This window comes from Crinia signifera, chromosome 1, assembly GCF_055691185.1.
Source record: "Crinia signifera chromosome 1, ASM5569118v1, whole genome shotgun sequence".
NCBI lineage: Eukaryota > Metazoa > Chordata > Amphibia > Anura > Myobatrachidae > Crinia > Crinia signifera.
The window spans coordinates 95,159,626-95,176,013 of record NC_139217.1 but is presented as its reverse complement, the minus strand read 5'-3'; the positions used below and the strand labels follow the sequence as shown (position 1 = coordinate 95,176,013).

At 42.9% G+C, this 16,388-nt stretch overlaps 1 long non-coding RNA gene across 1 annotated transcript in view; it reads right to left on the bottom strand.

Moving 5' to 3' along the window:
- Window positions 1–618: 618 nt before the first annotated feature.
- LOC146058429 (uncharacterized) overlaps window positions 619–16,388 on the bottom strand; it is a 91,643-nt gene continuing 75,873 nt past the window's right edge. Inside the window, exon 5 of the long non-coding RNA XR_014469860.1 lies at window positions 619–1,390. This is a non-coding gene — a long non-coding RNA (uncharacterized LOC146058429). The remainder of the gene's footprint in view (window positions 1,391–16,388) is intronic.

The window sequence follows — 16,388 nt, the reverse complement described above, 5'->3', positions numbered from 1 at the left end:
ATTTTGGCACACACCATAATGCTCACTACACATTACGGCACATTCCATAATGCTCACTACCCATTATGGCACACTCCATAATGCCCACTACACATTATGGCACACTCTGTAATTCCCACTACACATTATGTAACACTCTGTAATACCCACTACATATTATGCAACACTCTGTAATACCCAATACATATTATGGCACATTCCAAAATGCCCACTACACATTATTGAACACTCTGTGAAGCCATTACACATTACACCACATAAGTGCCGCTTACCTACATGCCTATTGCCAGGGATTGTTACATGTCGGGGGTTTCTTGCTCAATGCCAGGGGTTGCATGGTCATTGCCACAGGGGTTCATGCTCATTGCCCATGGGCGATTACATGCTCATTGTCCATGGGGGTATTACATGCTTAACAAGGTTGTTAAGGTCTGCAGTCAATAGGTCAACGCTAAATAGTCAACAAGCAGTAGGTCAACAGGTACAAAAGGCTGACAGAATAGGCTTAGACATGAAAGGTTGAGAGTGGTTAAGGTACACAGGTTTAATAAGGCAATGCGGTCAAAAGGTCAACAAATAATGGCCGACAAAGGGCTTTGTTTGGGGGGGGGGGGGGGGTTGGCCAAATCTTGTAATTTCATTTTGTGTGACCAACATCAGTACAAATGGAGAGTCTTTTGGTCTTTCTTAGCGCCACACATTTTGGGCAGGTTACTTTTCCCAATCGATGTCCATGTAAATTAAGAAAATGTTGATAAAACATGTGATAAACCCTAAAACATGCGTTGACCATATGTATTACTTTTTGTACTTGTGGACCTTATGTAAGTTGACCATATGGTGTTGACCTATTGACCAATGCAGTCTGTCATCTGGATTACATGATACATGCCTGCATTCTCTCAGTAATACATACTGATTTTTTTATTCTGCAATCCCAGCCTTTGCTAACCGGGAGTTGCAGTGTTGGGGCTGTATCATGGGAAGAATTTTCCAGAAGTGACTTAATAGGAAAATGGTTTCTCTATAATTGTAACCTCATCTGCTTAGCGAGGCATGCTTACCTTCATGGAACTATCGGAGGAAATAAATTGTTCAGAATAAGATAAGTGCTACAACAAGAGTTCACACAAACACTAGAGAATGCTTGAAAGTCTCCTTGAGGTAGTGTGAAACAGAACAGTAATAGAACTGAAGGGCACTACATCATCAGAACAGTTTTATTATATATGTACTTCTAAATGTTTTTTCAAGGTCATAACACTTAATGTTACATAAACTTGCATAAATACACTCTGCCAGGTTTAATCTTTTAGAAAGTTTTATTGATTTGAAACCCTGCTCTTTATTAATCCATTTTTGTCGGTGTTGCATCCTTGTTTCTGCCTTTCTACGGAAAAAAAAGAAGATAGATTATGTTACAATACACGCTAAAGAAGCTGTTTTATATGGCATACAGTAGCTAAAAATGTATTTACACCACAATCATTAGGCTTGGAGATTACAGTGTATACATAGCTGTCATACAGCGGAGGCATTGGTTTTGTACAGATAGAGCCATCCTCATCTAGGCCTTTAATAGGATTAAGTGAGCCAGAGCTGTCGGTCTTAATCCTATGCTACTGTATTGTTCTATGTTTTGTATTGCAGCTGAGAACAATAGGCCTTGGTGAGCCATGGCTATCCGGAGAAGGCTAGTTGAAGAAGGCTCCATCTGTAGGTTGTACTGACGGTTGTCCATACAAATAATGGGCCCTCCTCAGACAATTTCTGATCCTAAGCCCACCTTACTTTGAGAGAGAAGAATAAAACTGCTATATCTCCTGTCATGTTTTTGGCATATATATTTGTTATACACATATCACTTCTATGTACATACAGTATGGATCTATGACATAGTTACCTCCCCTCCTGCATTCTGCAGGAGACTCCCTGAAATAGCAGCAATCTCCCTCTCTCCCTCATTAGTCTAGCAATCTCCCTCATGTCACCTAGCCCACATTACACTGTTACATTTTGGGGGAGAAAAAGAGAGAGAGATAGATACATTTACATTGAATCATCAGAACTATTTCCCAGTACTTTACCAAGTATAGTAGCTCTTACTAACTGCTTTGGGGCTCATCTACATTTGGATATAAGTCATTTTACAAGATTCCTCTCATATGTAACAGTACACACACACGCTTCAAGGTGCAATGCGCACAATCTCTTTTCACAATCTCTCCATATATGGAACTAGACACGCCGTTTAGGTGGAGCATGACACGCCCCCTCAATGGATCGCTGTGCAAAATTCTATTATCAACTATAATCTCCCTGAAACTAGTTTTCAAAAGTAGGCAAGTATGATCTATGACAGTTAAGCTCCCTCTAGTGGTCAGCCTAGTAGCCTATTTTTGAACCTCATAGGCCACCTTAATAAGCTTCACAGTGTTTTCTGGGTAGAGGAAACAGAAGGCATCTACTGTATTTCACTTCCCACATGGTCTCAGACATATAGGGGGAAATTTACCAATATGAAAAACCTAGTTTTTCGTATTGGTATTTCCCCTACGGCTGCATACGACTGTTTCAGTCGTATGCAAAGTCGTGTTCCGGAGGGGAAATTACAAAGCAGTCAGATACGACTGCTTTGTAACCCTCCGATGGTGTAACCATTCGTATTAGCGGCACATATATATGCCCGCTAATACGAATGTTTCTGGCAGTCTGCACAGATCAGTCAGATCCGTGCAGGCTTTAGTGTAAAAAAATAGAAAAATTAAATAAATAAAAAAAATGGCGTGGGGTCCCCCCCACAGCTGTAACCAGCACCAGGCTGAAGGAGCCGGGGCCGGTAATTAAAAATCAGGGAACCCGACAAATAGGGGTTCCCCGATTTTTAACAACCAGCCCCAGGCTCCAGGTCGGGGGCTGGTTTCCAAAATACGGGGGACAAAATGACTAGGGGTCCCCCGTATTTTAAGAACCAGCCCCAGGCACAACCAGCCAGCAGGGTAATGTCACAGCCGGGGGACACTTATGATATAAGGTCCCGCGGCCAAAACATTAACCCTACCGACCAGTCAGCCTGGCCAGGGGCCCTGGGGGAGTGGGGACCCCCCCAATGAAGGGGTCCCCCCCTCCAGGACTTACCAGACCAGGCTGAGCCTGGTGCTGTCCTCGATGCCCTTGGGCGGTGGGCATCGAGCTGATAAATGGTGTAAAAAAAAGATTGAACTATTGTCTAATACTGGGGCACTATGAGTCCCAGCAAGCCTCCCCCGCAAGCTGGGACTTGGAGAACCACAAGTCCCAGCCTGTGGGGCATTAAAGGGCCCGCTGGGTCTTGTAGTGCCACAGTATTAAAAATAGTAAAATAAAACACACTGACACACACTTAAAATAAAACTTTAATACATACAAAGCCCACACATACTAATACTTACCTATCTTCTTTCCGTAGGTAGCCCTGGTCCTGTGTCGTCTTCTGGTCCTGTGTCGGTGGTCTTCTGGATCCATGTCGACGTCCTTCTTCAAGTCGACGTCGCTGTCGGCGATGGCGTCCGGATCTGACGAAATCCATGTGGAAGCTGTGGAAGGAAACCATACTCACCTGTCCCAGGGCGACGTAGTCCAGGTAAGGGTCTTGGCAAAAAACAAACCGACACCCGAAACCAGCCCGGACAGAGGGAGCCGCATGGTGTTTGTGTACATCGTGTGGCTCCTCCTCCCGAATGCCGCTATTGGCCGCCTTGCGGCCTAGCGGCCAATCAGGAGCCGCTAGGCCGCAAGGTGGCCAATAGCGGCATTCGGGAGGCGGAGCCGCACGATGTACACAAACACATGTCCGGGCTGGTTTCGGGTGTCGGTTTGTTTTTTTGCCAAGACCCTTACCTGGACTACGTCGCGCTGGGACAGGTGAGTATGGTTTCCTTCCACAGCTTCCACATGGATTTCGTCGGATCCGGACGCCATCGCCGACAGCGACGTCGACTTGAAGAAGGACGTCGACATGGATCCAGAAGACCGCCGACACAGGACCAGAAGACGACACAGGACATGGGCTACCTACGGAAAGAAGATAGGTAAGTATTAGTATGTGTGGGCTTTGTATGTATTAAAGTTTTATTTTAAGTGTGTGTCAGTGTGTTTTATTTTACTATTTTTAATACTGTGGCACTACAAGACCCAGCGGACCCTTTAATGCCCCGCAGGCTGGGACTTGTGGTTCTCCAAGTCCCAGCTTGCGGGGGAGGCTTGCTGGGACTCATAGTGCCTCAGTATTAGACAATAGTTTAATCTTTTTTTTACACCATTTATCAGCTCGATGCCCACCGCCCAGGGGCATCGAGGACAGCACCAGGCTTCAGCCTGGTCAGGTAAGTCCTGGAGGGGGGGACCCCTTCATTGGGGGGGGTCCCCACTCCCCCAGGGCCCCTGGCCAGGCTGACTGGTCGGTAGGGTTAATGCTTTGGCCCCCCCGACCAAAGCATTAACCCTACCGACCAGTCAGCCTGGCCAGGGGCCCTGGGGGAGTGGGGACCCCCCACTTTTTTTGTATAAAAAGTCTCCCCCCGACTGTGGCATTACCCTGCTGGCTGGTTGTGCCTGGGGCTGGTTCTTGAAATACGGGGGACCCCTAGTCATTTTGTCCCCCGTATTTTGGGAACCAGCCCCGGACCTGGAGCCTGGGGCTGGTTGTTAAAAATCGGGGAACCCCTATTTGTCGGGTTCCCTGATTTTTAATTACCGGCCCCGGCTCCTTCAGCCTGGTGCTGGTTACAGCTGTGGGGGGGACCCCACGCCGTTTTTTTTTTTATATATTTTTTTACACTAAAGCCTGCACAGATCTGACTGATCCGTGCAGGCTTAAGCAAATACGACAGGGAAAGCAAGGTGTATTTTCCTGTCGTATTTGCGTGGGTGTTTCACACCACTTAGCAGCCGTATTATCAGTACGGCTGCTTAGTACATCAGGAACCACCATTCTTTTGAATGGTGATTTCTGTCGTATTCTATCGATGGTGTAGACATTCGTATTTGTAAATACAAATATGAATGTTCCATCTTTAGGAATACGAATTGTTGTATTTTTGGGATTGTAAATCCCGAAAATACAAATTCGTAAAAAAAAGGTGTATTTCTCCCTACGAATACACCTTTTTTCTACGAATCCATTTTGGTAAATGTCCCGCATAATACTGTGCAAAAGTTCTATGCAGATGTGGTAAAAAAAATTAAAAGAGGGTGTTGGTTTCTTTTTACCAATTAAGAGAATGCAAAGTGAATGAACAGAAGTGAAGACTAAATCAAATGAATATTTGGTGGGACCACCAATTTGTTGATAAAAAAAAAACTATTAACACTTCTATTTTGCAAAGCGTTCTTACTTTGCAACATTTCTTCTCTTCAGCATAGCATCCAATGGTAAGAGATTATGCGGTACATATGCATAAGCCAAAAAAGGATATGGCATCACGTCACATCCTTTACTATGACCTGCACTGGTGTTATCTTTGCAAATCTATCAGATGAAAGATGTCACTGCCAGTAAATGGACAGGAATACCCTATGTAGGTATATACTGTTCTGGGTGCAGGGTGTGTGGTGCATTGCCCTATAGCCATGTTTATTGTGCACTCTGCACCCAAAGGTATGCCAGTGCCTTCACATTCCCTCTCTATGCTGCAAGTGTAGATGGAAACAGGAGGCATCTGACTCTTCATTTTCACCTTTGCACATGTTTATATTCTGAGCATTCCCAGCACATATTGGCGGAAGGTACCTTATGCAACTCTGTGTCAGCACCAGTGGCGTAACTAAAGGGCCGCAGCCCCCACGGTGGCGGGGAGGCGCCGGAGGTCTGCGGGCGCTGTTGTTTCTTCGCCAGCTCCCCACTGCTTGTGGGTGCAGCGGGGAGCTGGCAGGGGGGTCCGTGCGGCGCGGGGGTACCTGTGGTCAGGGACTCGGGAGAGCCTGGAGGTCCCTGCGGCACTGATTATGAGTTGCCGGGGTTCCTGCAGCGAAGTGGAAGCACTTCTAACTTTGAAAACACTGGCCGCGGCCGCACACTGATTGGCTGAGATTCAGCCAATCAGCATGTGCCCAGTGTTTTCAGAGTCAGAAGTGCTTCCCGCGCCGCTGCACGGCGGTAGCGCAGTATTTCCACTTCGCTGCAGGGACCCCGGCAACTCATAATCAGCGCCGCAGGGTCCTCCAGGCTCTCCCGAGTCCCTGACCACAGGTACCCCCGTGCCGCACGGACCCCACCTGCGGCGCCCCCCCCCTGTCTTTTAACGGGGGGGGGAGACGATATTGTCCCGGCGGGGGGGGGGGGGGGGGGAGCAAAATTTTATGTTACGCCACTGGTCAGCACCCATTGCTCTTAGTTGACACTTTTTTATGACTTTAGTAATTTAAGGGGTTCATGTTCTAAGCAAAACCTATGGAAACTGACATACATTGACAGGATTTAGCTGTGAAAAGCTGACGATATATCATCTGTCAGGTTTCAGCTTCAATAGAAATCTGATGTCGATGTCAGTCATTGTTATCAGCACTAAAGGCCCATACATACTATAACATTTTCTTTCCAATCTGGCTGGTTGGAATGAAAATCTGGAAATTTTGGAGAGCAAATGAGAATTGACATGGAAAACATTAAAATGGTAATTCAGACAAATTGGTTAAATCAGTTTATGTAGAAGAGCTAATGGTTGTTTGTAATTTGTTTCCAGAAATTTCCAGATTTTCATTCCAACCAGCCATGCTGGAAAAAGTTAATTTAAAGTGTGTATAGGCCTTTAATGAATTTGGTCTTGATCATTACATTTGAAAACATAAGCACAAGGCAAAAACAAAGTTCCATTGTTTAAAAATAAATACATGTCCTTGTCCTTCCTCCTTCCATCCCCAATCAGCCCCAGACCTCTAAGCCAGGGTTGGTATGGGAAAATAGGGGTAAAAATTACTTTATTGTCCTCCACACATGCACTGAACCAGCTTGGTTAAAGCTATGGCAGGGGAACATACTATTAGGGTTCCCCTTCCATATTAGCAACAAGTTCCAAAAAAGTAAACTCAGGCATGGAAGTCAGTAGGATCCCCCCCCCCCAAACAAACAGCTGGACTGGGCAGAAACCTTGGATCTAATCCCTTGCCACCCTGGTGGCAGTCGTGCAGGGATAATTGAGAGAATCATAAAATTGTTCTTTACAGGCAGACTACAGGTACCAGCAAGCAGAAAAAAGGAGAGAGAGTTCATTTCGAAAGATCATCCATATATGGCCTTCCAAAAATGTATCCTAATTAAAAGAGAACTGTAAGAACAGTTATATTGGGGACTTCATAAATGTTGCAATTTATTCAGCAGCTTCCTCAAATATGTGAATGATACTGGTGGTTTATGGAAGAAATTGCATTATACAGTATAGATGTAAGTCATGTATTAAAATCGCACTAAATTGGATGCAAAAAAATTACACATTTTTATAAAAAACTCGCAAACATAATAGGGTGCGATTTTTTAGAAAAAGTCAGAATTCGCATGCGATTTAGTGCAATTTTTAGTAAGGAAAAAGTGAGATTTTTAGTAAAGATACTGCAATTTTTTTAGAAATTGAAGTGTGTGGATTTATTTAAATAAAAAAATAAAAACGGCGTGGGATTTCCCAAAACATGGGGGACAAAATGAGTAGGGGTCCCCCGTATTTTACATTACATTACCAATTGTTAGACCTCTTCTTAAAAAACCTAATTTAGATTCAGACTGCATGACCAACCACAGATCTGTATCAATCCTTCCTCTTCTAGGAAAAGTAATTGAAAAAGTGGTTGCAAATCAACTGGAAACCTGCCTGACAACTCATGATATGTATGATCCATTCCAATCAGGATTCAGGAGAAGACATAGCTCTGAAACAGCCCTGGAATATGTGCTAAATAATCTTCTGATGGCAAGAGACAGATTAATCTTAATCCTTCTTGATCTTTCTGCAGCATTTGATACTGTGGACCATGTGCTTCTGATTCAGTGTCTAAAAAATTTCTGTGGACTGCATGGAAAAGTACTAAGCTGGCAGGTCAGATAGAGTGTCATCTGGAGTATACTCATCTTCATTAGTGCCACTGCCATGGAGTGTCCCACAAGTCAGTGACCATCGAATGATTTCTCCTGCTACAGGACATGTGAGGGGATATGTTTTCATAACACAAACCCTCGCATGGTTTGAGGGGATATGGTGGCAGGGAGGTGTGTATTCGCTGAGGTGGCCTCTCTTGGACTTGGTAAATTGCGAGCTTCGCAGCTTACTGAGTCAACCAGAATGAGGGCCTTAGTGCCACTGCGCAGCCCTGATGATGCTGTGAGAAGTAGCCACCTAGTCTGGCAGTGCTGCCACTGCAACTTCCAACCACGGTAAGAGGCGGACAGGCGGCAGAGTCCTGAGGGAGGGTACTGCCCGTGATACTGTACATCAACAATGCATATGCATTGTGGGAAAGGCACCGCTGGCATACCCAAAGTTACGGCCCTGGTTGTTATTGAGCATTATTATTGTATAATAATCTTGCAACCATGGGTTAGGACAGCGGTGGCCAAACCGGTCCTCGAGATCTACCAACGGTCCATGTTTTCCAGGTTACCTAGCAGGTGCACAGCTGCAGTCATTACTAACTGTCACATTTTAAAACATGCTGCATTAATTCCTACTATAGATCCACAGGTTGCCTGGAAAACATGCACCGTTGGTAGATCTTGAGGACAGGTTTGGCCACCCCTGGGTTAGGACATCAAGTGATTGAAACCAGCATTTCCATATATGTACAGCAACCTTTTACATATTTTTAAATAGGAAGCCCCTTTAATAATGTCAAAAGGCATTTTATACATAAATAAAATAATAAGCACACATAAACCCAATGCTTTACAATTCAATTACATAAAAAGTTTTTTAGAATCACCATTAAGTAAAAAAAAAAACTAAACTGTATTGTTTCATGTGTTCAGTATAACTAGGAAATATTGGTCTACTATCTAACTACAAAGAGAATCATAATATGTCCAGCCAGCCCATCAACATTAGTACACACAAGGAAGAGGAGCTTCTGCTTAGAGCGCGTTGGTGCAGATTGACCATTTCTTGATAAGACCCTTTTTCTGAACATTTGCTTTGGCATAAACATCTTGTTTGTATTCTTTAAAGTATGGATATTGATTTTAGGAGATGATAGAACCAGACATTTGCTTTACAGACAGTTTTGAATATTCCAGTTTAACTCTCTGACCCCAAGAGACTTAAAATTTAAATACTGGCTGAGTTGCAGTTTTAAAGTGAAAATAAATTTCATCTTTCAACACTGATAGCATTTACAAATTTAGTTATTTAGACCAATCACCTCCTGTACCATTAATGATTAATGTAATCATTAATTGAAAATGTCACTGATTATAATACAAAACTTATTTGGAACCCTTGTAACTGCCACCACACAGTGAAGAAGGCAACTACAAGCCTGCACCTTAATAGAATGTTGCAACTGTGCATCAAATAGCTAATCAGTTAATACCAGAGCTATGATTAGACTATTTGGTGCCCTTGGCCAGAAACAGCCAGGTGGGCCATTTGGCATTTCTAGCAAATGTCAGAATGGCCAATGACCTAATGGGCCGAAGTGGTACAAAAGCCTGGCCAAGCCTCTTTGCTGCGTGCCACCCTGCTAGAGTGCTGGGGTCATTTCAGACACCCCAGTTCATACCTGGATGTAACTGAAGGTGCTTGGGAATGTGAACGGTAGGTGGCCACACTAATAAGGAGTTTGCCTGGGAAATGTTGCGGATGAAAAAGGCTACAAGTGAGATGATTAAAACAGAAATTTGACAGACGCCACTGCACTTGTCCCACCACCCTAGTTATAGTCGTGGTTAATACATATTCCTTTTACAGTTCATAAGGCCTCTTCTGAACAGCCTACTATGGATATCTTTACAGCAATAAGGACATCAACTTTTTAAACTGGAATTACATATAAAAAAGTCACAATGCAAAAATAGACATACAAATACAAAGACAAAAGATCGACAGTCAAAAGTCAACATTGACAAAAGGTATCCAGTCAGAATGTCGAGAGTGACAAAAGCACGACAAATGGAAAGGTCAAACTGAGTGTTTAATTTTTTTGTGTGTCGATCTTGACACTTCAGCATGTAATTGTAATTGTATTGTGTGCCTTTACATGGCTGTGTTTGCTATGCTTTGGGCCAATGCACACTATGCCGTTCCCATACCGTACCACATGGATGGTAAAGCATGAAAAAAATCCAAATACATTTAAAACGTTGTAAAAAACTGATGTCGACCTTTGCATGTGTCATCCTTTTCTATGTCAACCATTTTTCTTGTATCTACCTTTTGTAACTGTCTAATTTTGACTAGAATGGGGGTGATTGCACAGCGCTCTGAGAGTTTCAACCCTTAGCTGCACACTGTCTAGTGCATATATAATTCCAGTATAGGGGCTGGGGTAGGTGTTCCAAACGCGTTTCGTCCCATTAAGGACTTTTTCAATGGGTCATAGACCCATTGAAAAAGTCCTTAGTGGGACAAAACGCGTTTGGGACACCTACCCTAGCCCCTATACTGGTATTATATATGCACTAGACAGTGTGTATTTTGATCGTATTTACCCACCTTCTGTGATATTATACATAAGGTTGCAAATTAAACTGTGCTTTTACTTAAGCACCAGTCTTCCAGTCTTTATTCGGTACAACTCATCCCCCTAACCCCTCACCCCCACTGCATGGAACACGCAAACCAGAGAGCATGCTGATCGACCTACACCTTCTAGTAAGCTACCACTATGTTTGTTCCTGCACGCATTTATCACACTGATCCATACCCTTGTTATACCGGAGGTATCAACATCCAGAGTAACCTTGATGCAAGGGCTGACATTGGTGAACCCCCAGCCTCAAGTTTGCCAGCTGTGAGTGCCCACCCGTCGTGGGACAGCTTCACTTATCACACCACCCCATGAACTGTTCCCTCTGCTTCGGACACCAAACCACAACACCCACCCTACAGTTATTGTTCCAGACATCGCTGATCCAGGTTCCAGTTCAACCAACAGACATTGATTCATTGACTGCCCCAACCCCTGAGAGCCAGCACTACACTACTTTTTTGCCATTGTCTAATTTTGATTGCATGAACACTGGAAGGAAAGTTCATTATTTTGGTAACAATCAATTTTTGTCTATAATCAACCCCCAGACTGAGGTAAGGACACATAGTATTGTAATATGCCCGTATCACTGAGCATATTCCACTCTTCTCTCACACATATGTCCTTACATTCTGACCAGCTAATTCCGTGTTCTTTAGAAATGTATTACTGTAGATGTATAGTGCCTAATTCAGGTTGACTTGCTAAGCAGTGGTTGTTCACTGCTTAGCGAGTACCATAACACTGCCTCCCCCCACATCCCTTAGCTGCCATGTGAAGGGCTACCAGTGTCCTCACATGTGTCCATTAACAGGAGAAATAATTCCATGGTCACCTTTTATTTCCTCCGATGATCGCCGAAGACAGGGCAGGTGCTGATATCACATGACATCAGCCTCCTGCACCGAGCAGGCATCTCCCTGTCTGCACTTTAATAACATTCGCACATACTCACCTGCTCCAGCGTTGTCCTCTCTGCCACTGCGCACTCGCCACTGACAGCCGCACTGATGACCCGCACTGTAGCAGAGATGGAGACCCTGTCACAGGGTCTCCGTCTCCGCTACAGTGCGGAGTCAATTTCATAAATGTTGCAATTTATTCAACAGCTTCCTGAAAATGTGTGTGATACCAGTGATTTACGGAAGAAATTGCATTATATGGATGTGCAATTTGATATTAGTTCTTTCTATGCCAACATCAGCACTCATAAAGCTACATCAGCAGTTGGCTATTTCGGAAACATAACAGATAATTTCTTTCTGTGTCTATACATTTTTTTACAGTTATTTAAATATGCAGTTTTATTTTGGTATTGAAATAAAAATTCCATAGACAATGGATTGGAACAGTCATACATTTGGGTCCTTCTGAAAACGTATATTTTGCTCTTTTAGATGCAAACACTGGGTGGCATTAAATGTAGTCGATGAGGGGGTGTCTGCTGTGAGGCTGCGAGGGTGGCTTGTTTTCGGCAAGGATCACCAAAAACAAGCCATCCTCGACATTTAACCCCCGCGCCAGCTGCTCGACCTATTCATCGTTCCAGGGGACTACTCACTGTCAGAGGATTCCCCCAAACGGCAAGGTTCGCTGCTAATGCAGCAAGCACAATGCATTTAGCCGCAAGCCTTGCCGTTTTTACAGATGCACTCGCCGTTTCCACCTCACTGGAGAGGGGTCAGTTGAATACTGACCCGTGAGCTGTGAGGGCGAGCTATTGGCACTGCCTGTCATCACAGCTCGCTAGAGCATTGAATATACCCCACTGTATTACCCTGTGAAGAAGTTCTTGGGGGCGCCATCTCTTGTAGATATGACATATAGTTCAATTATATGGGGAATCAATGTTGATTTCTTCATTTAGAGTTCTTCAATTCTGTTGATTCTGATATACAGTTTCAATTGTATTATGCTCCCAGTATGATGTGACATAGTGGCAGCACAGCACCTCCATAGGGGCCAAATGCAGGTCCACGCAATTTAAAATATGAAACATTTATTTATTATTTATTTACAGTTTCTTATATAGCGCAGCAGATTCCGTTGCGCTTTACAATAGTAGACAGTGATAAAACAAACTGGGTAACAGACAGACTTGGGGGTTAGAGGGCCCTGCTGCAAGCTTACAATCTATAGGGATATAGGAGGGAAACACAAGGACAGGCACCAGTAATAGCATAGCAGTCCCACCAAGTTACAAGTCCAGAAGGGAAGCTATATAATACATAAGTGCCTCAGAGGGTTATGTGTGTAGAACTTAAATATGATAGGCTTGCCTGAAGAGGTGAGTTTTTAGGGAACTTTTGAACGTTTGGAGGCTAGCGGAGAGTCTTATTGTGCGTGGAAGGGCATTCCATAGGGTGGGAGCAGCCCGATGAATGTCCTGTAATAGTGAATGGGAGCCAGTGATCCGTTCAGAAGAGAGACGCAAATCTTGTGCAGAGCGGAGTGGTCGAGATGGGAGATATTTTGTGATAAGTAGAGAGATATATGCTGGTGCAGTATGGTTAATAGCTTTATATGCTAGTAGAAGTGTTTTATATTGAATATGGAACATTTTGATGGTCTTTAATTTTTTATTAATTGTATTCTATACCAGAAAAGGAATTGGCCAATCCCCCCAAGACACACATACACACACTAAAAATAGGTTTTGGCTTCATTGGGAAGATGTGTGGCAACATAATAGTAATAATATGCTAGCTACTGGTGTTCCCTATTTGTACCTACTCAGGGTCGCTTGTGATATATTGCATGTGGTTCCTCTGTATGCAAAATATAGGGCATGTGATCCCAGCCAAGCCTGCAACTCGCTGAGCTGTCTTAACAGCATTGTAGGCTCCAGGCAAAACAAAGCATTTGGGGCCCCTTCACACCCATTCATGGGAAAAAAAAAATATATATATAAAAAAGATAACATGCACCCTCCTGTGGTCCTGTGCCATCTCTCCACCTTCTCCCATACAGTGATTGGCTGTTAGCACTCTGATTGGTGGATAGCTCCAGCCATCCACCAATCAGCATGCTGACAGCCATTGATGGTCTGGCTGCAGGCTGGGAAGCAGGAAGAGAATGCTGCCTGGCTGTTCGAGTTGTGTGTAATTCACAATCAGAGCAAACAGGCAGAATTCTCTATTGCCTCCCAAGAAGCTCAGGAGGCAGATGCACACAGCCCAATCTACCTCAGCTGGAAGGCCCCTAGAATGAATTATGCTATTCCGTCAATCCATCTGGTTTTCGGCAGGACGGAACATTTTGACTTGCTGAAAAAAAAAATCTAGCATTGAATAGATTGGAACCCCTTCCGATCTTTTCATGTCGAAAACTGCCATCTTTTCGGCAAGGTGGCAGTTTCCACATCAATTGACTATACCCCCATGCCTCTTTTAGCCACCACTGGGGTAAAGACCATTCGTTTGCAGTCTTCCTTGGATCCCAAAAGCCTCTGGAGTTTTAGGATGATTAACTGAATAATATTGGATCTGTCTTAATCAGAAACCAGAGGAGGGACACCCAATACAATGGTATTAATTAGGCTTGCCCAGTGATGCTATAAATTTGTTACCTATTACATTAATTTAGGCCAAAATTTCAGCATTTATGTGTGCAAAAAACCTACAAACTCTAATAGGTCATCCTATAGGATAATCCATGAAAATCAAGACAAACACCTAACCTGTCTGTATGTTTATCCGTCATCAGATCCCTTTGTTTGTGCTGCAAAGAATAATACCATTCCACCAATGGCATGCAAGATCATTGCAACCTGGTCACCTATTGGTTTCACAAATTTGGACCTAGGTCAATCTAAATATTTGCATTTCATGGCCCCTTACGGTGCTTAGATAATTTCCACACTCATTTAAATTGGGGCAAATGAGGCCATTAGCCCAATGTGCATTTTGAATGACAGAATAAGGTTCCAGAATCCTCTAGACCTAGCAACAAAGACATTTGCAGTATGAGGCAATGACATTTTTCTTTCTATCAACATTAAAAACATTGCCTACTAATGCAACACAGGACTTTTTTAAGTATCAAATGCATGAAACACAAAACCACAATGGAATAATGCTGTTTTTATAATCACTATGATTAAGATAACAATAGCACTTTTTAAAATCACGGAGAATTACATTTGATATTGCTCTATAAAAGGCAACACTGACCTACCCTGCCAGCTCTTAAATTAGATAATCTCTACAAAAATCAAATATGCAGGAATTCAAGAGCCAGTGGATTTGATTAACATGTGCTGGCACTATACAAAACAGGATAAATGTCTGAAAACAATTCAGAAAATATAAATGTAATTTTAAGAGCGCAATGATTTTTCTTTTTAAACTTAAAGGAATATCATGAACAAAGTAAAGAAAATAATGGAAACGTACAGTATTATTATCTATGAAGGACTCAAGCGTAACTACTTACATCTGTCCCCTTCTCCCTTCTTTAGATGATCCTCGGAGATGATATGCAAATAGAGAACATAAAGAATCCAATGTGTAAATAATGTTTGTATATTATTCAATATTCGTGATTATTCTGTGTATATATCACGGGAGCGTACATCAACTCACTATTGGTAAGCTGAGACACACATATCTGGGTTTCTTTAATAATGGGATATCGTACCCCTACTCGATTTCCAAGCACATAAAGGGAATCCCTTTGTGCGTATTGAATTCCTTTTCTCTTCCGGTAAACTGCTTCTGACCAAATGATTCTTCAAATTTGTGGATTTTCTATAAATAAATTTCGGTCGATCCGGAATCAAGTTTTTTAAAACCGGATCTTCCTGTAAGAGATGCCAGTGTTTTCTCACCACTTTTTCAAAGTCTTTATGATTTTTATCATATTGGGTAAAAAAGGCAAACTGTAAGGAATTGTGAATTACCGGAAGGTACTTAAACGGATGTCATTCACAGCACTATCCAGGGACCTGAGGAAGAGACTTTAGTCTCGAAACATGTTGTGTCTGGAATAGTGCTTTGCATTTGTTTTTATCATCGATACCTATACATCAGATTATAAGGCAGGAGGGTAAGTGGGTGAGTGTTTGTCCACACATTTTTCAGGTCCGGAATTCTGGAAAATCTGTGTGTAGACTACACTGCACCACTGCCCTCCAACTTGAGTCGGCATAATAGTGTATTTTTTATGCTTTCATTTGGAGTTTGTATTTGAATAAATCGATTTTTATGAGAAAAATATCAGAAAGATACCTTTATGTACTTGGAAATCTACGATTCATCGTGAGTAGGGGCACGATATCCCATTATTAAAGAAACCCAGATATGTGTGTCTCAGCTTACCAATAGTGAGTTGATGTACGCTCCCGTGATATATACACAGAATAATCACGAATATTGAATAATATACAAAATTCTTTACACATTGGATTCTTATCATCTCCGAGGATCATCTAAAGAAGGGAGAAGGGGACAGAAGGAATCAACGTGGAGAGAAGGAGAGTATTACTATTTACCTCATTCTTATGTCTGTGAAAGGGGCGCCAAGCTGGGAGTAAAAACAAATCTTTTTTCTGCATTTAATACTGGGGATATAAAGGAAATATCCCTTTTGCTCCTAGCAGGCGACCTATAAATAGTATTAGCGCCGAGAGATTCATCAATACCCTTTTAGTTATTAACTACTTACATGACTACTAGGTT